We start from the raw sequence: 25,248 nt of genomic DNA on the forward strand, positions 1-25,248 counted from the left end.
TAACCTTTTGAATATTACTTACTGATTAACTTATGTCAAAACATTTGAATCAGCCTTTTTGAATATTTCTTACTGATTAACATATGTCAAAACATTTGAATCAACCTTTTGAATATTTCTTACTGATTAACATATGTCAAAACATTTGAATCAACCTTTTGAATATTTCTTAACACGCCACATATTCTAACGGTAGTGGGCACCTTGGTCCAATTATGTGATAATATTGCTTTAAGCTGTTACTAAATATATGTAGCCAAGCAAAGAAATAAAATAAAAAATCCAAACATTTGTCCTCCTATGTGTGACCCAAAACCGACCCCGTGCTATTCTGTTTATCCATATTTTTGCTAGTTCAGCTTGTTTTGCTCGACTGCCCCTTCTGGTCTCATGTAAAGATTTGGCACTATCTCTTGGAAAAATTTGGAATTTCAGCAATGCCAATTTACCCAATAACTCTTTATTCACATTTTGCACCATCTGCTGCTAAAATTTGGAATTTCAGCTATGCCAATTTATTCCTGGGAACAATCCAATACTCACTTTTTGCACCATCTGTATTCCCCATCCACCATGTTACTTGACAAGTCATAGCTAAAATACGACACTATTTAAACAGCAAATCACTCCTCACTCTGTTTTATTCCCTGGTTTCATCGGAATTAATTTATTGCATAGAGGTCTGGGGCAACACATTCCAATGTTCATGAGAGCCATTATTCAGCCTTCAAAAAAGAGCCATGAGATTTATCAATAAAGTCGGTTACATTGAACATACCAATCCATTATTCATAAAGTCAAAAGTAATCAAATTGCAAGGTACCATAGATTTAATGACAACACAATTCATGTATAAAGCCAGGAATAATTCATCGCCAAAACTACATATTTCATGGTTTCAAGGTTTCATGATATAAGAGGAGGTTACAAAATTGCCGGACCACAATCAAAAAACATTGCATAACAATTTACGGAGTGAAGCTATGGTACAGCCTTAGCACGGAAATGAAACAATGCCCAGCCATCAACCAATTTAAAAATAAATACACAGTATCGATGTGGGCCAAATACAGGGAAGAGGGGTAGCATGGGTATTGTAAAACAGTCCTACCTGTGTTATTATATAAATAAGGTATTGATTATAATGTATTGATGATTATATCATTGAATATTATTGATCATTTTGATTATTGCATATTAGTACATATGTTGCTATTGTTCTGATTATTGTGCATATTACATAAGTATAATAATGTGTGTGGCATATAATTATGGTATATTAGTACTGTCACGCACCGGTGTCGTCCAGCCACGCCCCCTTGTCACCGCGATCGCTGTCACCTGTCACGGGCTGATTGGAAGCGCTATATTAGCGCGACCAGCACAACAATTCATGTCAGCTTGTCTCGTGATGTCTGCGCGCACACCAGTCCCTTCCACAGCTGCTCTGCTTAGAGATCACCTGTCTGCCACGTCTAGTCCTCGCCAGTGCGAAGCTCAACCGACAGTTCCTTCACCTGGCTTGCCATCCAGCTAACCACCCCCCGACGAGCGCAGCCTCGCCCGATCGCCGCTTCAGCTCCCCAGCGTTCCCTTCTCCCTCCACAATAAAGACTGCTTCACTTGCATTTGGCTGTACTGTCCGATCCCTCACAAGTACATAGGTATAGAAATATGTATGGTACATGATTATTATATATTATTGCATAAGTATGGTAATGTGTATTGTATATAATTATGGTATATATATCTGTAAATATAAATATGAGAGTAGTCAAATCTAGTATTATATAAATGTGGTATTGATATGGCGAAATGTGTGGTATGATATAAATATGCTAGTATGTTGATAGTTGTGTAAATATGGTAGTTGTAAGATAAATTGTATCTATATGTTATCATGCGTTCCCTAATGAGTACTTATTAATAAGATTATTGCACAGAATGCTTGCTGTTTCGCCTTGCAGACGTCCACCAGTCAACAACAAGTCAAACGATGCTGTCTGGAGCTTCCTGACCTTCTACACCTCTGGGAATCCAAGAAAGTTGTTGATAGCTCAATCCATTTTGTTGATGTCTGCACAAGGCATTCTGTCCTTGCATTCTTTTCTCATGGCGTCTTGTCTGTGACTTCTTGTTTCACATAGCATTTTGTCCTTGCATTACTTTCATTTCTCATGACATCTTGTCTGTGACTTCTTGTTTCACATAGAATCTCGTTTCTTCTCTGAGACAAACCCCACGCCTTCTCCCCACCTATTAGGGGCTAGTCTCACATTGTGGGTAGGGCATTCCAAATAAAAAGAGCGAAGAGTGCAAACAGATTTTTAGTGTAGTCAGATTGCTGTAAATCTGGATGCACTCCTCGCGAGAAAAAACTCAATATTCTGCCTCACTTGTTTTGTTTGCTGATCCTTTTCTTTTATACAGATATTCAGTCAGAGAAAATACCTGACAGTAGTATATTGATTATTGTATATGGATATATAGTGTTATAAATATGGTAGTATATTGATTATTGAATATGGATATGTAGTGTTATAAATATGGTAGTATATTGATGATTGAATATGGATATGTAGTGTTATAAATATGGTAGTATATTGAGTATTGAATATGGATATATAGTGTTATAAATATGGTAATATGACTGAATACAGCTGATGTATGGCAAATTGAATATTGGAAATGTATATACAATATAATAATATATACAGTCAAACCTCAGTTTTCGACCACAATCCGTTCCAGAAGGCGGTTCGAGAAGCGAATCGTTCGAATTCCGAATCTATTTTGGAAAAAAAAAAATTCCGTTCCAAGACAAAAAAAAAACGCCTTTTTTAAGCATTTTTTCATTTGCGCATTTTTGTCCAATCGCGCAACTGCAGCGCACCGCCAAACGCGCAACCGTAGCGCGCCGCCGATCGCACAACTGCACCGCGCTGGTCGCATTATGGTGACAGAGCCGTCGCTGAATTTTTTAAAGTCCTGATGTACTTTCCAAAATTTAAGTGGACCTCAGTGCGAGGGAGCTTCATTTTGTCGCATCGCGCAACTGCAGCGCACTGCCGAACGCGTAACTGCATGCACCGCCGAATGCGCAACTGTAGCGCGCCGCCGACCGCGCAACTCGGGTCCTCTCGGCTCATCTCGCAAGGTTCGACCTCTGAATTTTGTTCGACAACCGAAGCAAAAAAATCTTGAATTTTTCCTTCGATTTCCGATTTGTTCGTGAACCGGGACATTCGAAAAGTTGGAAAAGTTCCTTAACTTCTTCCTACTCCTTTTCGAGCTGTCCTAATTGTTGTTGTTTAAGTTATTTACGACTTACTTGGGACATTTTGTTATTGTCCTGTTTTCTTTTTTCCTTTTACATTTTACTGATATCTTTTCCTGTTTTTAAGCTCGAAATAAAATTGATTCATTCAATTATGAGAGCGCAACATGCTGTTGGGCAAGCTTAGGCTCCCCACAGTCAAAGAGAGTATGTATATATGTGTAGGCCTGTCACGGCAATTACTATATCAACTTATTAGTTGATAAGAAAAATAGGACAAAATAGTTTTTGTCAGAATCCATTAATGGTCATTTGAATGCATTTTTGTTTACTACATACTACATCATCAATATTCACTCCTGATTTTTCCCTCTTCTCTGTCACCGTGTACCTCTGGGAGCCAGCACACAAGCAAGCGCACGTACACACACACGCGCACGCGCACACTCACACACACCACACACAGACACACCCAATGACTCACCCATATACACTACACCAGGGGTCACCAACACGGTGCCCGCGGGCATCAGGTAGCCCGTGAGGACCGCATGAGTCGCCCGCAGGACTGTTCTAAAATTAGCTCAAATAGCGGCGCTTGTCAGCGAGCTGCATCTATTTATTTTACAGTCAAACCTCGGTTTCCGAACGTCCCGGTTCTCGAACAAATCGGAATTCGAGATTGTTTTTTGCTTCGGTTGTTGAACAAAATTCGGAGGTCGAACCTCGCGAGATGAGCCGGGAGGACCCGAGAAAACCCGACCGCGCAGCCCGGATGCCGACTGACTCCGTAGTTATTGTATTTTCGTTACTTTGAGGATTGTATTAACCCCTAATCATGCCTCCAAAGAAACCAAGTGGGAGCAGTAAAGCCATCCTAAAACACAAAGACGCTCTTAAAGCAATGCGACAGGGAGCGCCCCACGCGCTACGGTTGCACGATCAGACCAAATTAAGCTCCCTGCGCACTGAGGTCCACTTAAATTTTGGAAAGTACATCAGGACTTTAAAAATATTTTCTAAATTTCAGCGACGGCTGTGTCACAATAATGCGACCAGCGCGGTGCAGTTGCGCGGTGGGTGGTGCACTGCAGTTGCGCAATCGGACAAAAATGCGCAAATGAAAAAAAATGTTTTTTAAGTCTTGGAACGGACTAACATTTTTTCTATGATTTGTAATGGCAAAAAAAGATTCGTAATCCGAGCGATTCGCTTCTCGAACCGCCTTCTAGAACGAATTGTGGTCGAAAACCGAGGTTTGACTGTATTTTTGCTATTCTTGTTAAAATCACACTTACATGTGAACTGGAAATGACAATAATAACACATAGCGAAAGCTAAATTGAGCAAATTGGCTATTTCAGAAGTGTGTGTGTGTGTCAAACTGGTAGCCCTTTGCCTTAATCAGTGCCCAGGAAGTAGCTCTCGGTTTAAGAAAGGTTGGTGACCCCTGCACTACACACACCTGCTCTCACATCCTTACGACAAAACGTGTGCCTATACCCTTTTGCCAGTTTGCCTGTATGCCCCTATGGGCCACAGTGCCTGTTACTTTTTTGCCAATAATTCAGTAAAGCAATCAAAACTGAACCACGTCTTCCCTCTTGTGTTCTGACCGACACCCGGGGGCGAAAAGAGCATAACCATCCGAGCAAACAGTCCTCAGGCTCCCCAACAATAGCGGTAGCAGTTTGCATTATTTTATTGCAATGTTGCATCTGTTTTGAACATGAGGACGAATGGTCCAGCTTTGTTGACACTCGTAACTGGCTTCTTCTTGAAGTATGGCGCTAAACAAAACTTGATTACGTAGTTGTCATTGCCGCTGTCAAGTGGCATGGTGGTACGAGATGGTGTAAAATTTGGTATTGAATTTGGCCCAGGCACATTGGCTATCCCAAAACATGTAGTTCCAAAATTACACCAGAAGATGGGGTTAAAGCTTGACATAGGGGTGACCTGATGGAAACTAACAAATCTAATACATTGTTAGCAATTGGGAGGACACGACCTGTTCAAACACGTAGCAACACACAATTTTGGAATATGAGTTCGCTATGACATAATTTTAAGATGTAACAGCTTGAGCAATATCAATATATTAGTTAAAGTTAGAAAAACTCATTATTATGGTTAAGTATGATTATGTGTTAAGATTGATCTTTACTAGACAAGATATATGTTATTAATGTTGCAATGTTTTATCCAACCTGTATTTAACATTGGTGTTCCATCCATACCTGAATGTATTAAGTTGAGAGGAGACATCAAGGGCTAATAGTGAAAGAACGAGCAAAACAGGAAACAGCAGCAGAGAACAGTCATGCACAATGCTCTCTGGTTTGATCAAAGTTGCCAAGGCAACCAGTGGTTCCCAGCTGACAGTCAGGTGAAGACTGTGATCCCACGCATGAGCCTGACCCAGAGGTCACCTCATCCGGTCGAGGATGCAGCTGCAGTCTATTTTTTGTACAAACTATAGGTGTAGGACCTATGGGAACCTATGGGGACCTATAGAGGCCTACAGGGAAAGCCCCGTCACATGCAGGGAGACCTATAGGGGAAGTCACGTGCAAGGGAAGCCTATAAAAATGTCGTGCTGACACAGAGCGAGGCTGCTCTTCCTGGTCAGGGTAATGGCCCTGTTGCTGCCCAGAATAAAGGACCCCGTTTAGACGAAGATGGATTTTTCATTCTTTTTGAGATTGGACCAAAATCTACTAAGATGAATTTCCAGAGTCTTCGAATTGGACTTTGTCAAATTTTAAGCTTCGAATTGAACTTCGTCAAATTTTAAGCTTCGAGGAAGGCAGAGGACACAGCCCCTTCGGGCAGAAAGGGGAAGACGCCAATGTAACGGCGTTGGCTAATCTCCTCGTCGGCAGACCTTTCCTGTTAGGGTTGATAGATTAGTTTGATCCTATACTTATGTATGTTGGAATGTAACCTGTAATAATTAACCAAACGTGTCCTGTCTTAACAAAGTAGCAGAACAAAGTGCTAAGATCCTTTGAAGTGATTGACCAGCTCCAGAGGACGCAATCAAAGTTGTTCTGTTTACACAACATCATAAAACACCCCCTGCTATGATTTGATCAGAGGCCAGGGGTTTCACCCCCATCCTGTCCACTCTCACCCCCACCCTGTTTCTCTCAATAAAAATACTCTTGCAAGAGGCCTGAGTCAGACCTCATTCGATCATCGCTGTATGCACAGTGACAAATGACTCTCCACTTGCAAGTGCTTAAAAGGACATGCTGTCTCCCGTGTGGTTCTTGCAAAATAAGTTAGTGAGCACCATGCTAACATTTCCTCTTTTTAAACAGAATTCAGATTTTGGAACAAAGGAGAGCCTTGTTCAACTCGACTTGTTCAACCAAATAGGATTTTAGACCGTTTGTCTCCTCTTTTGTTCTGAGATGGGTAAGTGGAATTATTGTTTTTTTTTCAACTTTTAATTCCTTTTCTTGCTTATTCATTAAATTTTTTCTTAATCCTTAATTCTGTTATCTATTATTTTGTATTAACTATGTTAACCATGCTTTTTATATGCAGTAATTAGAACTTTAAATTTCCTTTATTTCCCTATCATAGTCATTCTTTAAATCCGTTCAGTTCTTTTTAAAGTGAAGACAGCTTTAATCCTTAACATGAGGTATTGTCAGATGTGGTACGAAATAGTTATCTTAAGCTCAGCTAGGGCAAATGCGCGCTAGTGTAAATAACGAATCACTGAGGTCTTAACAAAGACATCTAAATATATCCGAATTTTAACAAAAGCCTCAAATCACAGAAGGGAGCCATCAGTATGGCACGGTTATTCTGACGACGTGTCTAAATTTTAAGTTACTCGGCACGAGCGTCGTTTGACTTCAAAGGGATTGGCGTCATAAAGAGATTATATTGATTCATTTAGAATTAAGTTAATAAAGGTGGTTAGAATTCGGACGAGTCCCTTCACCCCCGGCTTATTCAACCCTTTAATGGGAAGCCGGTCACTTTAATATAATAAGTGCAGATATGACACCGCACACAAAGCTTTTTGCTATTTCTGAGTCATTAAACATATTGCGGAAGCTCTCTCCTATGCCCTCATTGGCAATCTCTGAATGGTGTTTGGTCGCTGTGAGCCTTTGAATATAGCATCCTCCAACCAGATATCGAAAAATTTCCCCATGACTTCGTTTTGTGTCCGTTACCAAGGAATATTATGGAGGCACGAATTATTTTGTTCATGTTTTCACTGCGAACAACACACACTGATAGACTTCACGGACCTTCTTTTTTTATGGTTGTTGGCATCCACAGTATTGCATTAACACCGCACACTACAGCATACGTAACAAGTCCTACTCGAAATTACGTGATTATCTATCTATCTATCTATCTATCTATCTATCTATCTATCTATCTATCTATCTATCTATCTATCTATCTATCTATCTATCTATCTATCTATCTATCTATCTATCTAGCAGCCCGCGCAGCCACCCTTCTTCGTCCGTTCAGCTTTCATCACCGCCCCGCCCACCGAGCCGAGGGAATAGGGGTGAGCCCGCCTTCCCGTGGAGGAACACCGCCGACGGCTCATGCAAGGGCGGTACCTGTACTGTGGGGAGGGTGGCCATCGGGCAGTCAGATGTCCGTTAAAAGTCCAGAGCTCGCGCGGCGTCGGGGGTGTTTTTGTTTTTTCCCCTGCAGCACTCGCATCATCTTGACATGAGCTCGACTAACATCTGCTCTCCCGGTTCCCGTTCGAGTTCCAGCTCACTCACGCTACAAGCACGCATCCAGTTTGCGGCGGGCGACCACAACGTGGCAGCCTTGGTGGATTCCAGAGTGGAAGGTAATATCATGGACATCAGTTTGGAAAGTCAGAGGGAGATCAAGTACCTGCCCCTGAGCTCGTCAATCCCCGCTCATGCCATTGACGGTCGGCTGATTGGCGAGGTGACTTCCTTCACGGAGCCAGTCAGGTTACTTCTTTCGGGCAATCACCATGAGACGATTCAGTTTTTTCTCCTGACTCTCCCAGAGCAGCGGCTCATCTTGGGGCTTCCCTGACTTCGGCTGCACAACCCGATGCTGGACTGAGGGGTGGGAGGCGTTCGGCAGTGGAGCGAGCGATGCTACTGATTGTCTGCACCTTCCTAGCTCCATCCCACGTTCCACGTCTCTCGGGTGAGACCCGTGTTTGAGAGCCCCTTGGCGGCGGCAGCTGCTCCTCCGCCGCCTCAGCTCGTCGAGGGAGTGCCGGTTTACACCGTCCGCTCGTTGCTCCGGTTGAGGCGTTGTAGCCACGGGCTCCAGTACCTCGTCGATTGGGAGGTACGATGATTCGCACCGCTCCTGGGTGCCGAGTCGCTGGATCCTCGACCCCTCACTCGTCACGGAGTTCCACCGCCTCCATCCGGGCCCCCGGCGAGGGCGTCCGTGTCGGAGGGATATGGCCTGTGGGGAAGGTCCGTCGCTGCACCGCGCCCCGGTCTCACCGCCTCCTGCGCCCGCGTCAGCTGCTTCGGCGTCGGCTGCCGATTCGGATGCTTTGATGGAGTCCACCCCACCTGCCCGTTCGGTGTTGGGGTGGGCTGTTCCTGGGGTCGTCATGAGCCGTCCCTTGTGGGGGACGGGGGGGAGGGTTCTGTCACGCGCCGGTGTCATCCAGCCATGCCCCCTTATCACCAGGATCGCTGTCACACATTGGGAGCGCTATATTAGCGCGGCCAGCACGACAATGCTTGTCGGCTTGTCTTGTGATATCTCCGTGCACACCGGTCCTTGTAAGCTTGACTCTCCGTTTCTTTATGATTCTGTGCTGCTCCTTTCTGTCCAGTGCTACCTTGTCAGTCCGCAGTTACTCTCCTTGGAGATCACCCGTCCGCCACGTACAGTCCTCGCCAGCGCGAAGTCCAGCCGCCAGCTCCTTCCCCTGGCTTGCCATCCAGCTATCCACGCCCGACGACCGCAGCCTCCACCGTTCGACGCTTCAGCCCTCCAACGTTCCCCTCTCCCTCCACAATAAAGACTGCTTCACTTTGCATTTGGCTGTACTGTCCGATCTCGCACACTTCTTGCTATTTTTTTATGTGCACAAATCTTTACTAATAATTATTTTTTTCTTTCTTTTTTCAGGTATAACTTTCCATTTTAACATGATTCTACGATAGGCCAACAAATTGAGTTCCATTTAATATATCTGTTTGAATAAATCAGGCATCTGTTTTAAGTCTTATTTATTTATTCATTTATTTGTAAATGCTTTGTACTGATCAGGTGTAAAAAAAGGTTCAGAACCACTTCTTTAATTTGAAAACATTGCTGAAGTTATATGCACATGATTGACAGTTTTCGTAGACATACAGTACACAATTGTATTACATTTGCCACATACATACATATGTTCATGATTGACACCTGTCATTGACATGTTCTTTATTTCTTCACACTTGTTATAGACATGTTTATGTTTGATTGACACATTAACTATGAAGCTTGGGTGTGCTGTATCGTCATGATCTCACTGCTATCGTTTAACAGAACAGGCGAGAACTAGCTTTTTGAATGGCAGTTTTCACCTGAATGAGCAGCAGGGAGCAGCAGAAGGTGAATTGTGTGCGGGTCTGCACACGCTTGTGCTGTTGGTCCCACAGACGTCTTGCAATACGTTCATTAACTCTGCTGCGTTCATCCTAGACGCAGCAGCCGTGCCACTGGCTGTAGGACCCCCCCCCCCCTCTGCCACCATCCATCAGCTGAATCACCATGTTCCATCCGTCTTCTTGACTTGGTGAGGTCCAACTATGAACACGTGAAGACCTAAAAACAAGAAAGATCATTTGTAAAGTTAACTTTGGAACTATGTGGTGAATCCTGAACTCTCTGCTTGGACTCTTCAGATCTTCTACCATGGCATCACCTTTCACTTTGGTCCATGTTCTGTTTCTGTGGCAGATTTTTGCAGCCACCACAACTCTTAATGTGTCCACTGTCCCAGAGGTACTGGATGTAGATCTGGAGCAGCACCGGTGCTTGGCTCACGAGGCTGATGAGGAGGTCCAGCAATCCACCTTCGGACAGTCTTTTGAAAAAGACTTAGTGACATCGACCCAAGTCACCCAACTCATGAACATAACATACAGTGGATGCCACTCAAGACCACCCCCCTGGACTCTTTAATCCTTTCTACTCGCTGAGGCACAGCTCCTACATCACCTATTCCATTGTGCTGGCGGCTGGCTTGCTGCAGGTGGTGGGTGTGGTGGGCAACATGGCAGTCATGTGCATTGTGTTTAATAACTTCTACATGAGGTCAGCCTGGAACTATCTGCTGGCCAGCATTGCATTCTGGGACTTCCTGTTGCTGCTGATGTGCCTGTCTGTGGAACTCGTCAACTGGTTGTCATACCGCCGCATCCTCCCTAACATTACCTGCCGATTAGTGCCTTACGTAAAGGTAGGTGGGGCTTTGGAAGGTTTGGCCAACTCTGAAATTAAATCATCATGAAAACACGCAGGGTGCGTGTTGTCATGATTTATTTTTCTCGCATGATTCAGTGCTAATGAATTAATTCATTGCCAGATATTTTTAAAGCAGTGCTTTTTTAAGGCCTACAGTATATACAATGTTCTGTGACATTATAAGCACCATACCTACCAAAAGAAATAGTAGAATCTCCTATTGTCATCTAAAAAGGACTTCTAGCCTTGCCCATTCTTTTGTAAGCACCAATAGAACATTCAAGATTCAAGATTTTTTATTCGCCATGTTTGGGCGTGCCAAACAAGGAATTTGACTTCGGTACATCACAGCCTCTGTTCAACATTTAGGTGACTAACACCACTCAGGACATGTGAAAAATGACAAATATTCTCAAACATCCCCTGATCTTAAACTCCCAGGAGGGCAAGGAAAAACTCAAAACTCCAACTAGGGGAAATGAGAAACCTTGAGAAGAGACCACAGATGGGAGGGTCCCTCTTCCAGGATGACCAGGCTGCAATGGATGCAGAGAGGACACATAGTACAAACAGTGTAGACAATTCAAAAAAATTGTGGAGAGCAGGATGTTATTGCACAGCAATGACTCTGAGACTCTAAGAGTTGTATGAGTTCATCAGAGCAACAGCCTGCGGGAAGAAGCTGTCTCTGTGTCTGCTGGTTTTGGCGTACAGAGCTCTATAACGCCGTCCGGAGGGAAGTACGTAGTTCAAACAGACTGCAACCTGGGTGAGAAGGGTCTGTGGAGATGTTACTTGCACGTTTCCTGGTCCTGGACAGGTACAAGTCTTGGATAGATGACGGTCGGGTGGTTGAACTTGGAATAGGAAATGTCAATTCGAAAATGATCTTCACACTAAGTGATGCAAAACATGTCAAGATGTATGATGTTCTCTATGTTCCAAAGCTAGCTGGGAATGTGTTCTCAGTGGGAGCTGCTACCCAAAAATGAAATACAGTGCAGTTCAAGAAGTCTTATTGTACAAACGTGGAGAAAATGGCACTCTCCTTGGAGCCAGAACTAAAAGAGCTGATGGACTGCTGCTCCGCTGGGTGTTGAAAGAGCTGTACCTGTCAGTTACGGTGCAGCACTTGCAGCTAGTCTGTGGCACCAATCCCTGACACACAACTGCAAGCTGAAGGAAGTAAATGAGGAGTGGACTTCTCTCCAGACAGGTTCTTTTCTGTGACGGGTGTGTGGAAGGGAAGCTGGCCAAACGTCCATCAAGTTGATTGGACGAATACACTCCAAACGCAGAATACAGCTAATTCATACTGTAGTGATGTCTGTGGTCCCGTGCAGACTGAATCGATTTGTTGGAGCAAAATATTTTGTGACGTTCAGGGTGTATTCAGACCTGACTGTTTGGTCTGCTTTAAACAGACCAGGGTTCCATTGTACCGCTTGTCCAGACCTTTTGTTCAGGTGTGAATACACGTAAACGAATCCTGGTGCGGACTTAAGAAAAGGACCGAGACCCACATTTTCAAGTGGTCTTGGTTCCCTTCCAAACGAATTCTGGTGCAGTTTGCTTTTGGTGTGAATACAAACAGCGAAGATACGGACCAACAGCACAAATATGCAGAGCAGGAACGCAGCGCGTAGGACTCGCATGTTTTTTGCGGGTCTGTGCTCTGTGTGCCGCCCTGGTCATTGCTGTCCAATGGGAGCACAGATCGTCACAAGTGTGGATGTGTATACTGAATAGGAACTGCACCAAACGAAAAAAATTGAGTCTGCTTTTGGGCCGGACCAAACATGCGGACTAAAGGACTTTTCTGGTCTGAATACACCCTCATAGATGACTACTCGAGTTGCTGCAAAGTATACTCCATGAGACAGAAGAATGACGTGTTACAGAAATTCAATGAATTTGAGAAAACATTCTCAAAGACAGATCAATAAAGTATCTCTCTCTCTCTCTCTCTCTCTCTCTCTCTCTGTCTGTCTGTCCATCCCACCTGCCCGCATTGACTTACATGCTGTATTTCTGTCTATTGCAGAACCACACCACACACAAACACACACACACACACACACAAGCACACGCACACGCACACGCACACACACACACACACACACAGCGTGGTAGCCTGTCACTCCTGCTTACATGCTGGTGTTCAAATATCAAGTCTTCCAAGACCAAGTTTATTTTGTCTCAGTTTGGTCCCCAGTTTGGCCATTGATTTTTCTTTTTCTATAAGAAAGTCTGTAAAGTGCATGTGCCATTTATTTTCATAGTCACAGATAGAAAAAGACTGATACACACGCACCCGCATACACGCACGCACGCACAATCACACACACACATAAACACACAAAAAATTATTTTCAACTAAATTTGATTCAGGACATGACATCTCAACCTCGTATTTGGTTAATCAACACAATTCAGTCACAAATACAAATGTAATCACCACTTAAAGGTGGTAGATCTTCCTTTTTAAGCAGTCTTTTTTGGCATAAAACAATTGACGCTGGTTTGTGATGAACTTGTAACAAGGTTTGCAGCTCACAGATGCCGGCAACAGGATATTAGCCTATCTATCGTTCAGCACTATCCACTCTGTGGCGATCTTTGTGTGTGTGTCCTACGTTACTTTCGGTGCAATATGTGTTCTCGCTGCAGTGGTCCAAAATGTACATGCAGCACACTCGATTGTGATTGTAATTGAGTGATGAAAAACACCGATACGGCGGGCAACACCATCTTTGTTTACACTGAAACTGTAAAAAATATGCGCTGTTTGGTCAAAACATGAAGAAATAGGTCACATCAGCATCAATTATTCAGAGTTAAAACAAAATAGTTTTACTATGTGGTTGAATTACTCAAAACCTGCACATTGTTTTGTGTGGAAACTCTATATATTAACTGTAAAACTCTCTATATGAATATTTAAAGAGGTTGTCTTACCCAGATATTGGAACAAAATATCACGTTACAAAATATAGCTTGTGGCCTATATCATTTAGAGTGATAGTTTTTGGGAAAATAATTGTCTGGAATTTTTTTTTTTTGTGACAGGCCTCTATTTATGATATAAATGATATGTAGTGGTAGGTAGAATAAAAGGCATGTCACAATCGTGAGAAAAGACCGTCACTGTGAACGCTATGGAAAATCTTGAAGTCACAAAAGGAAAATATTCTGCCAAGATTATGCTTGATCTGTGTATGTTTTTTCAAAATGCTCATTTTCTCCACTTTTTCCTCAGGAACAGTCCATGTTTAAGATCAGGGGATGTCTGAGAATATTTGTCATTTTTCACACGTCCTGAGTGTTGTTAGTCACCTAACTGTTGAACAGAGGCTGTGATGTACCGAAGTCAAATTCCTTGTTTGGCACGCCCAAACATGGCGAATAAAAAATCTGTCCAGGACCAGGAAACGTGCAAGTAACATCTCCACAGACCCTCCTCACCCAGGTTGCAGTCTGTTTGAACTACTTCCCTCCGGACGGCGTTATAGAGCTCTGTACGCCAAAACCAGCAGACACAGAGACAGCTTCTTCCCCCAGGCTGTTGCTCTGATGAACTCATACAACTCTTAGAGTCTCAGAGTCATTGCTGTGCAATAACATCCTGCTCTCCACAACTTTTTTGAATTGTCTACACTGTTTGTACTATGTGTCCTCTCTGCATCCATTGCAGCCTGGTCATCCTGGAAGAGGGACCCTCCCATCTGTGGTCTCTTCTCAAGGTTTCTCATTTCCCCTAGTTGGAGTTTTGAGTTTTTCCTTGCCCTCCTGGGAGTTTAAGATCAGGGGATGTTTGAGAATATTTGTCATTTTTCACATGTCCTGAGTGGTGTTAGTCACCTAAATGTTGAACAGAGGTTGTGATGTACCGAAGTCAAATTCCTTGTTTGGCACGCTCAAACATGGTGAATAAAAACTCTTGAATCTCTTGAATCTTGAATCACCTAGTTTTACAGACTGTGCACTTGAAAACTGTTGGTATTCTTGAAGTATATATTTGTCACTTCATGTGCTTTGATGCTCCTGAATCAATCAAGGATTCACCTTGTTGCTATTTGTTAGTTGAGAGTACTTCCTAAGTGACAAAGGCAGCTTCATATGAATCTTCTTCTTCTTCTCATATCATGCTCTTAGCCTTGTGAGTTTTCTGCTTAGTTTTACATTTCCAATCTGGACAACCAAGCTTGATATGACCTTCTTTCCTGCATTTGTAACACGTTCACATGCTTAGTCTTTCTGCTCCCACTGTCTTGGAGTTGTCCTGCACATTTGCCTGAAATTGTGACCGTATTACAATTATTAGCGCAAATTTGCGATGTACTGCAGAGTTGCCACGGTGATCTGGGCAGCAGGGGTCACCATGGAAGACGTCGTACAACGGAAAAAGTGCTGACGTCTTACCGTTGGAAAACTCTATGGGAGGATGATAAGAAATGGGTTTTTAAGAAATGAGTTGACTTTTGTATGTTTTTTTTTTTTATTCAGAAGTAAAATTACGCGATACCTTTACTGTGACCGATAAGTCTCTCGTAAATTGTTGTGCATGCCATATAGTTCAAATAGTCCCTACATTAGTTTAAACTTTAACTTTGTCTCTAAACTCAAATCAAATAGGCATGGATAAAATTTTGCTTACTGGACTAACGAGGCTATAGCATTGCCCCGTAGATTACTGCAGGCAGTATACAGAATCCCAAAGGCCAGAGAGAGAGAGGACACAGGGTGTGCGACTTAACTGCACCAATTGTTATGGTCTCATGTATGACTGACTCATTTTGAACATATATTTAAAACAGGCATCTGTCTTTACTAAAGATTTCCTTGTTACTTGAGTTCATTGCGTGCTTGCGTGCTTACTTAGTAACCCCGCTCACTTGCATACCAGTTACCTGCTTACTGCTTACTGATCTACCCAGTCACTCACTCAAGCGCTCGCCCGCTCGCTCCCCCGCCCGCTCACCCGCCCGCTCGCTCGCTCACTCGCTCACTCACGCACTTGGTCACTGAATCTGTTACTCACCCATGCAGTTACGGGCTCACACACCAAATAACTTGATTTTTTTTCTTAAAAGTTGACACCACTTTGACTTTGATGTTTTTGTTTCTTAAAAGGTTGAGTTTAGAAAGCGTGAAGGTGCTTCGTCTTGGAGGTAATCTCATTTTAGTTTGTTTTTAAACCCTAACATCTAATTCATCAATCATCTATCGATTATCTGGAGTCGACTCGCGAGAGTAGCAGCTTCAGCAGGGAATCCTTCTGCCCAGCTTCCAGCTCTTGCGTAGATGTTCCCAGGCCAGGCAGGAGACATAGTCTCTCCAGCGTGTTTTGGGTTGTCCTGCCCTCTTGACCCTCCTGATCCAATTGGATGTTGCTGTTGGAATTGTGCTCCAACTGATCTGAGAGAGATGTGAGGTGGACCACTTGAGATGTAATGTAGCACTTTCCTCATTGACCAACAAGGTGTCAGGCTGGGTTCAAGGCAGAGGACTAAAAAAAAGGACTACTAAAAAGGACTTATTCCAACTGGTGGGAGACAGGAAACAACAACTCAAAGCGCCTCTTACCGAGGGAAACCAAGGGGCAAAAAGTACTGACAAAAGACGTCGCACTCAGGCGAGACAAAAAAGGGAGTATCTCTACTGGTACATAACCATGTGGCAAAAAGTACTAACAAAAGGCGTCACACTCAGGCTCATCTACTGGTTCCCTTCGCTCAAAGAATCGCTGATAGTCGGGACGGGGCAAGACGCACTGGCACAAGACAAGGGGAAGACACGGACTAAATACACACAAAAGGGCGGGGACACAGGTGCAGACAATTAGGCCAAATGACACAGGTGCACACAAACGGGATCAGGGAGTACAAGACAACAGAAGCACAGAGGAAGGAGCCACGAACTGAAACGAGAGAGTTGACTAAATAAAACAGGAAGTGAAACTATGATACAAGACAAGACAACAACAACCCGAAAAATAAGCATGACAGTATGACACAAGGATGGCTTTTGAGTGGGCACTAGTTTGACAAATTTATTGTTATGCCTCTTATTGCATTGGTCCATTGCTTCCTGGTGTCTACTTTGTGTTTGTGTTATTAATTTGTGTTTCAATTTAATGTTTTCACTATCCTTGTAGTTGTATCATCATTTTTATGTAAAGCGCTTTGTTGCAGCTACAATTAAAATTTGAAAAATGAAAATGTGCAGTTACATATTTTATAATTAACCATTAATTAATCTAATAATTATAATAATAATAATAATCTGCGTAGCGTGCGGCACTGTTGCGGTATTTTCTGGAATGTCTGCTGTACGCGCACTTGCTCCTTTTTTTTTTTTTTTGCTCCTCTTTATTTATTTGTTGTGTTATTTATTCATTATTTATTCAGCACGCTGTTGTTATACTTGTTTGCTTGTTTGTCTGTTGTGGGCCATGTCTTGTCACCGTGGGATAGGGGGGAACGAAATGTCGGTTTCTTTGTGTGTCTTTGGCATGTGGAGAAATTGACAATAAAGCTGACTTTGACTTTGACTTTGACTAATAATGTCATGTGCCTGCGTCACCTGACTTCCAGCCACGCCCCCAATCAAGCTAAGCACCAGCACCTGCCATGGCTCGTTGGGTCCGCTCTATTTAAACTCAGTGAATCAAACCAGTGGTTGTCAGTTCGTCTCCTTACCCTGCCCGTGATGCCACTGCGCACTGCGCACTGCGCCCGGCTCACTGCGCCCGGCTCACTGCGCTCTGCCCGAACGATTTCCGTTGTTGACTTTGCTCTTGTTCTGACCCGACTCGCTGCCTGCCCTGACTACTTGCCTGTCCTTGACCACTTTCTGATCGCCGCCTGCCTCGACCACCTGCCTGCCTCCAACTTTCCCCTGTTCAATAAAGGACCGTGCTGCATTTGGTCGCCCCGTCTCTGTTCCTAACAAATAATGCTTCCAAATTACAAAAGCAAAATGCAAAATCTGCAACCATAGTTGGTAGAGTAAACTTGTAATGAGGTTCTTTAATTATATAGTGTGGGATATAAGGTTCTTTAATTATGTAGTGTGGATATAATGTTAAATGTATTAATTTATAATGTGAGGTCACAGACTTTGAATGATGTTTGTATTGATAGATGCTTTACAAAATATAAATATTGGAAATTAATTGCTCTAATGCATATTTCAAGCAAAATGCCCAAATTAATAAATATTTATGTATGCAAATAATTTGCCTTCATATGAGAAGCTGTCAATGGGGAGGGAGAAACTGTAAACCTTTGATAGAGCGGATTTAGAACCAACTAAAAGGATTTCAGTTTTATCACTTAAGTTTGAGAAAATTGGAGGTGAACCAGTTTTGTAGTTCGAAGAGGCAATGAGTCAGGGAAGAGGGAGGGAGGGCGGAGTTGGGTTTGGTGGACAGATAGAACTGGGTGTCATCCGCGAAGCAGTGAAAGAGGACATTGAATTTACGGAAAATAAGACCAAGAGGGAGGAGGTAAGTGATGAAAAGGAGGGCACCCAGGACAGAGCCCTGGGGGACACCAGTGGAGACAGGGGAGGATTGGGTACGGAAGGATTTAAGTTGGATGAACTGAGTGCAGCCTGAGAGGTAGGAGTGAAACCAGTCGAGGGGGGTGCCAGAGATACCGATGGAGGGTAGTCTATTGAGGAGAATGGAATGAGATATAGTGTCAAAGGCCGCACTCAGGTCAAGGAGGATGAGGATTGAGAGTAAACCGGAATCAGCTGCAGTGAGGAGGTCATTGGTGATTTTTAGGAGGGCTGTTTTGGTGCTATGGCTAAAGGTTTTTCAAGAATTTTAGAGATGAAAGGTAAATTGGAAATGGGGTGGAGGTTATTGAAATTGTTGGGATCTGAATCAGCTTTTTTAGGAATTGGGGAGACAGCAGCAGTTTTGTAATGTAAGGGAACAGAGCCACTACTGAGAGAGGAGTGGATGATGGCAGTGATGAGAGAGAGCAGTGAGGAGAGTCAGGATATGACCAGGGCAGTAGGAAGTGGGTCTAACTGACATGTGGACGATTTGGATTTTGGAGATGAAATAACAGAAATAGCAGAGGGATCAGGGAGTTGAAATGAAGAGAGAGGCAGACTGTACAAGAGAAGTTCAGAGGAGTAGGGAGAAGGGGAAGAGGGGCTCAGTTGCTGGTGGACTTTGTCAATTTTTTGAGTAAAAAAGAAAAGAAGTGAGATGCAAGTGTCGGAGGAATACAGGTGGGGGGGTAGGAGATCTTGGGGTTGATGAATTTTGTTGAGGAGTGAAAAAAGACCCTTAGGGTTCCCACGGTTGGATGAAATAAGACTGGAAAAGTGGATTTGGCTGAAGCAATAGAGTCCTTGTACTGTAAAATGTCGTTATTGTACATGTCCAGGTGAACAGTGAGACCAGTCTTTTTATGGAGGCGTTCAAGTTGACGTCATTTCAACTTTAGGGAGCGGAGAGCAGGGGTGAATCAGGGGGCAGAATGGGTGAAAGAAACAGACCGGGTTCTGACTGGAGCGAGAGAGTTGAGAATGTTGGCAAGTGAGTTGTTGTAGTGGAGAACCAGTTCATCAGGAGAGGAAGACTATGGTAGAGAGGCAATGGTGGAGGAGAGAGTGTCAGTATTTATGTCCTTGATGTTATGGAATGAGATGAGACGAGGTGGCTTGGTTATGGAGAGGCGGAGTGTGACTTTAAAAGAGAGGAGGAAGTGGTCCGTGATGGGGAGATGATCAGTTGTACAGGTGGAGAGAGTGAGACCGTAGCAACAGATTAAATCCAGTGTGTGGCCTTTAATGTGGGTAGGAAGGTCAGTGAAGATGTGAAACCCGGAGCTCTCAAGGCAGGATGAGAAGTCACGGGTGAGGGGGAGAGCAGCATTGTCCATACGGATGTTGAAATCGCCCAGCAGAATCGTGTTAGGTGAGAGTGTGGAAAGATGGGCAAGAAAAGCAGCAGTGTCATTTAAAAACTCTGGGTGGGGCCTAGGTGGACGGTAAACAGTGGCGATAATGGTAGGAATGCGACCGGACAATTTGCATGCAATACATTCGAATGACCTGAATGGAGGGACAGAGAGAGCAGTGACTTTCCACTTCACACGGTGAATTATTGTGAGACCACCCCCACGACCAGAGCCATGGGGTTGCGAGATGTAAACAAATCCCGGAGGTGTAGCATCATTGATTTGACAAAAGTCATTGAGCTGCTGCCATGTCTCTGTCAGACAGAGAAAGTTGAGTTTGCGTTCGGTGATGGAGTCCTGGACAAGGTGGCCTTTGCTCGTGAGTGAGCGGATGTTGAGGAGCCCGAAGTTGATGGTGGAGTTGTCATTCTTGACAGTAGCGTTAGCCAACCTGGGTAGGCTACCTAACACACTGTGGTGCTATTGGAATGGGTTGAATAGGTTGAAAAATGTAGAAATTTGAGGTGAAAACCAAAATTTTGCGAAGTTTTGCGTAAATTTTAAACGTGAAAACGTGAAATTTTTTAACTTGGCAATTTGGGGAATTTTGCCCCCCTGCTTAAGCCAGTACATGTCCAGGCCCGTCTGAAATTTGACATTCCATATGACCTTCTCCTAATCCTCTTCTGGATCACCCAAATGCTCTCTAGCAAACTTCAGACGGGTCTGGACATGTACTGGGTTAAGCAGGGGGACACGTCTGGCACTCCAGGATTTGAGTCCCTGGCGGCGTAGTGTGTTACTGATGATAGTATTTGTTACTTTGGTCCCACTTCTCTGCAAGTCATTCACTAGGTACACGGGGTGAGATCTTGCATGGAGCCCCAGATCGAGGCCATGTTTGATCAAATACTTGTTTTCCACCATAATTTACAAATAAATCCTTTAAAAATCAAACAATGTGATTTTCTGGATTTTTTTATAATGTTGTCTCTCATAGTTGAAGTATACCTATGATGAAAATTACAGGCATCTCTCATCTTTCAAGTGGGACAACTTCGGGACAATCGGTGGCTGACCAAATACTTTTTTGCCCCACTGTAAATGACCAATCAAAACTCGCAAAGTCTGGCCACCGTCTCCTTTCTCTTCTGCCTTTTCTCTCCCTCTACATATGACGCAGCTCGGGCTCTAAGCTCTGACCCTTTAAAGGGGTCTGTCTTACAGTCCTCTGGCAGCCTTTTCTACACTAATCGATATATGAAAGTAGTCATAAGTACAGATGTCCATGTAAGTTTTGGTGCCAATTGATAGCTGTTTTTGGACATTTTAAGCGACAGTCTGTGCAATAATTTCCTATGGGGAAATTGTGATTGCTTCGTTCCATGACATCATCAACCAAGACATGGAGGGGAGGGGTGTGTGGTCCTATTCCTCAATAAAAGTGGGTGTTTTTAAAGGCATTTGTTGTTTCATTATTCCTCCAAGATTAATGGACAAAATAGAAAATGCTAACCTCTTCATTTTCCTGATAAAAAAAGATAGAAGTTTCACATCAAACCATTTTAACCAATTTCACTTCACATTCCACAGTGGTGATCAAATCACTTAAATTTGCCCAGAATAAAAAAAATAATCTGCAAATAGAACATTATAACCAGGGCTGTGGACTCGTTTTTTTGCACCGAGTCCGAGTCCGGCCTCTTGACCACCGAGTCCGAGTCCGGCTGTCCATTTTTTCTGTTAATTCATGTGACTGCTTGGTCTTTATTCAAGGCTAATTTAGATCAAAATCTACCAGAACGAACGCAACTGCTTTCACACTGGTTGGTTCGGCTTATATAGGATCCCTTGCTGAGAGTGTAGACATAAAAGTGAGGCGACGTTCCAATCGGACGTCAGATCGATAAAATTTTCCTTGCACTACCGGAGTTGTGCTAGTTCATAACGTAGATCACTCATGGCGTAGTCATAAATGTACGGTTGACAATTTAACCGATAGAAGTGGATACATTGGAACATAACCTACACTCTAATATATTATTTGACATGGTTTTAAATGCGTGGCTTTACAAAAATAGTCATTGAAGCCCACCCTTAACCCTGAGTGCCATTGGCATGAGGCAAAACGCTTGAAAACACACACTCTCGCCCAATTAAATAACCATTCTGAAACACAGGACATGTAAGATAATATTTTTTAATCATTAATTACACCATTATAGCTCAGACATTTATCTAAACACAAATAATTAGTGACGACCCCACAACTATCGAAACACATCAATGATATAAACTGGGTGACATAATCGTCCTTGACATTGGTACATAATGTAAACATTAGCCTAAGTGCAACTCAACGTGGCCGCATTGATCGTAAGCAGGGCTGTGGACAGTATTTCTACACGCATTCTCAGCAGCATGATGAAAATATTTATATTTAGTATTTTTTTTATTGTCGGACTCGGTGGACTCGGTCAAAATCAGCACCGAGTCCGAGTCCGGCAAAAATGACCGCGTCCGACCGCGTCCGAGTCCCTGAGTCCAAGTCCACAGCCCTGCTATAAACAGATTTAGACACCATACCTAGTTTATTCAACTTACATTGGCTCCCGGTCCATTTAAGATGTGACTTCAAGGTTCTTCTACTAACCTATAAATCACTGCATGGCTTAGCGCCTTCATATCTCGTCGACCTCGTCGTTCCCTATGTTCCGTCTCGTAACCTTCGTTCGCAAAACGCTAGTCTTTTAGTTACACCGAGGGCCAAGAAAATGTCTGCAGGTTCTAGAGCATTCTCTAGTCGGGCTCCAGAGCTTTGGAATGCCCTACCAATGGATATTAGAACTACTACTTCAGTCAAAACATTTAAGACACGTTTAGAGACACATTTCTATGAGATGGCCTATGAGCCTAAAAAAATGTATGCCATTAAAATAGGGTTGGATTAATCGCATTAACGCGTTAAACTGACACCACTAACATAAATTCAACCAATGAAATTTTCAGTTTTCGTTGATCATGGCGGACAGACGAATTGATCCATTCCAGAAGGCTAATTTCTTATTTTTATTCTTTGGCTTTTGACCCACCATAAGACTGACATTGTTCTTCTGGTGTCTACTGTTCATGTGCGAGTGTCATTAATTTGTGTTTTACTTTACTTTACACAGTGTTATATTACTGTATTGTTATTTTATGTTATATGCAAAGTGGTTCATTGTAGCTGCAGCTGTCTGAGGTGTGCGATATAGATATAATTCTGTTGGATTTTGTCCACAATTTAGGGAGCGCACGGCAAAAGCCATTGCCAATCACCTGTTATCCAATTGACTCACTGCGTGCTCGTTTGATTTCTTCAGATTTAGGAAAATGCTAAGACACTGAAGCACAAATTAGACTTACACAGGTTGGTTGAGTTCAATCACAATTCTTGTTCAGACAGCTCTGTTTTCAGGAAAGTACAATACAGCGCTGGGCCCTTCAAGAACGGAAAGTCTCCATTCAGAATTCTTTGGTTAGCTTATATCAGTTGCACATGCCGGTGTGGGCCGAGTTTAATGGGTGATGAGTCTTTGGGGTGGGGCAAGTTCGCCATGGGAGTGGGTGCTGGTTATGGGCGATTCGGTGTGTGTGGGGGCTGTTGTCTTCCATCCCGTCTTTCGGCCTTGGCGATCATCTTTGGCCGAGTCCTTGGCTGGCTCCCTCTAGCACCTGCTGGTTTTATCTCCACGTGACCTTCCTGTGAACATTCTTCTCCAATCTTGTACTGTACTGTCGTACCTCATTCTTTCAATTTTGTCATTTTCTACGAAATTATGTTGGCTTTTGGCTGTGACGTCATTAATCTATTGCTGTTCTTTTGATACTTCATGTCTTTGCTTATTCTTAGTTTAATCATGCTTCCAACCGTATCTTTTCTTTGTTAGGCAAAATATTTCCCTCTGTGCAGAACGTTCAGTAGTACCGTAATTTCCGGACTATAAGTCGCGTTTTTTTTCATAGTTTGGGTGGGGGTGCGACTTATACTCAGGAGTGACTTATATGGTTTTTTTCACAAATTTTTACTTGATCATTAAGACATCACTTACTTACAAGTATAGTTGACCGCTTCCCATGTTATTTTTAGTATAGTTGATCACTTCACATACTTTTATAACTTTATCCTGAACATATTCAAAACATAAAAAATAGAGAAAACATCAAATAAAGCTATTAACACTTTAAAGCTCCATATCCAAGTCCACTGTCTGCTGTATGTACACTTGCTCCATTTTTGCTCCTCTTATATTTATTATTATTATTTATTATTATTTGTTTATCATTTATTCAACACTCTTATTTATTCATTGTTTGTGCCTTCTTGGGTTTTTTTTTGTGTTGCTTGTATGCATATGTGCACTATCTCACCGAGGGATAGTGGGAACGTAATTTCAATCTTTTTGTGTGTTTTGGTATATGAAAAAAAAAATCGACAATAAAGCAGACTTTGACTTTGATAAAACAACCAAATAAACAAAATCGATGGATTTAATGGATTTAAAGTGCACGGATGGTTTGATAATATTGGCTTATATTATAATTATTTGAAATATAGTTTATCTATCATTATATGAGCCTGTGGAATATTTTGAAGTGCAAGCGCCCTCAGCCGCGCGCACCCATTGTTGACAAAGAACGATCGATGGATTTAATGAATTGGAGTGACACCGATTGTTAGAGATTTGCTCACTCCAACTTATTTTGCAAGAACCACACGGGAGACAAGTAAGTCCTTTTAGACACCTGCAGGTGGAGAGTCCATTCGTCGCTGTGCGTGCAGCGATGTTCGAATGGAGGTCTGAACTCTCCTTCCTGCAAGAGGATATTTATTAAGAGAAACAGAGTGGGGGTATGAGTGGGCTGAATAGAAAGCCCTTGTCCTCTAGTCTAAACATCTCAGGGGGTGTTTTACGACCTTGTGATAAGGAGGACAAAGGTAAGGTCTTTATTACCTGTTGCATTCCAACATAATCCTATGATAAAGATAACGTGGAAAACCCTAACACCGATCGTTCTATAAACATGTTATTCATGTTATAGTTGTCCTTAATCACTCTATATGTTACGTCAGGCCCGTTCTCAGCTCTTTGATTGTGTTTGTCACGTTAGCATACCTATCGTTTAGCCTGTTGTTGCTATTTAATGAATTGGAGTGACACCGATGGTTTTATAAACATGTTATTCATGTAATAGTTGTCATTAATCACTCTATATGTTACGTCAGGCCCGTTCTCAGCTCTTTGTTTGTGTTTGTCACGTTAGCATACCTATCGTTTAGCCTGTTGTTGCTATTTAATGAATTGGAGTGACACCGATGATTTTATAAACATGCTATTCATGTACTAGTTGTCCTTAATCACTCTATATGTTACGTTAGGCCCGTTCTCAGCTCTTTGTTTGTGTTTGTCACGTTAGCATACCTATCGTTTAGCCTCTTGTTGCTATTGTTTAGCCTGTTGTTGCTAGTTCATGACTGTTTTTGGTGTGGGATTTGGTCGAATAAATTGCCCCCCAAAATGCGCCTTATACTCCGGAGCGACTTATATA

At 42.9% G+C, this 25,248-nt stretch overlaps 1 pseudogene; it reads left to right on the forward strand.

Annotated features, from left to right (window-relative positions):
- Positions 1 to 10,183: 10,183 nt before the first annotated feature.
- Positions 10,184 to 10,812, forward strand: LOC148401250 (G protein-coupled receptor 37-like 1; annotated as a pseudogene).
- The last annotated feature ends 14,436 nt before the right edge of the window (positions 10,813 to 25,248 follow it).

This window comes from Syngnathus floridae, chromosome 2 (assembly GCF_059516105.1).
Source record: "Syngnathus floridae isolate MCC-2025c chromosome 2, RoL_Sflo_1.0, whole genome shotgun sequence".
In the NCBI taxonomy this organism is placed as follows: Eukaryota; Metazoa; Chordata; class Actinopteri; order Syngnathiformes; family Syngnathidae; genus Syngnathus; species Syngnathus floridae.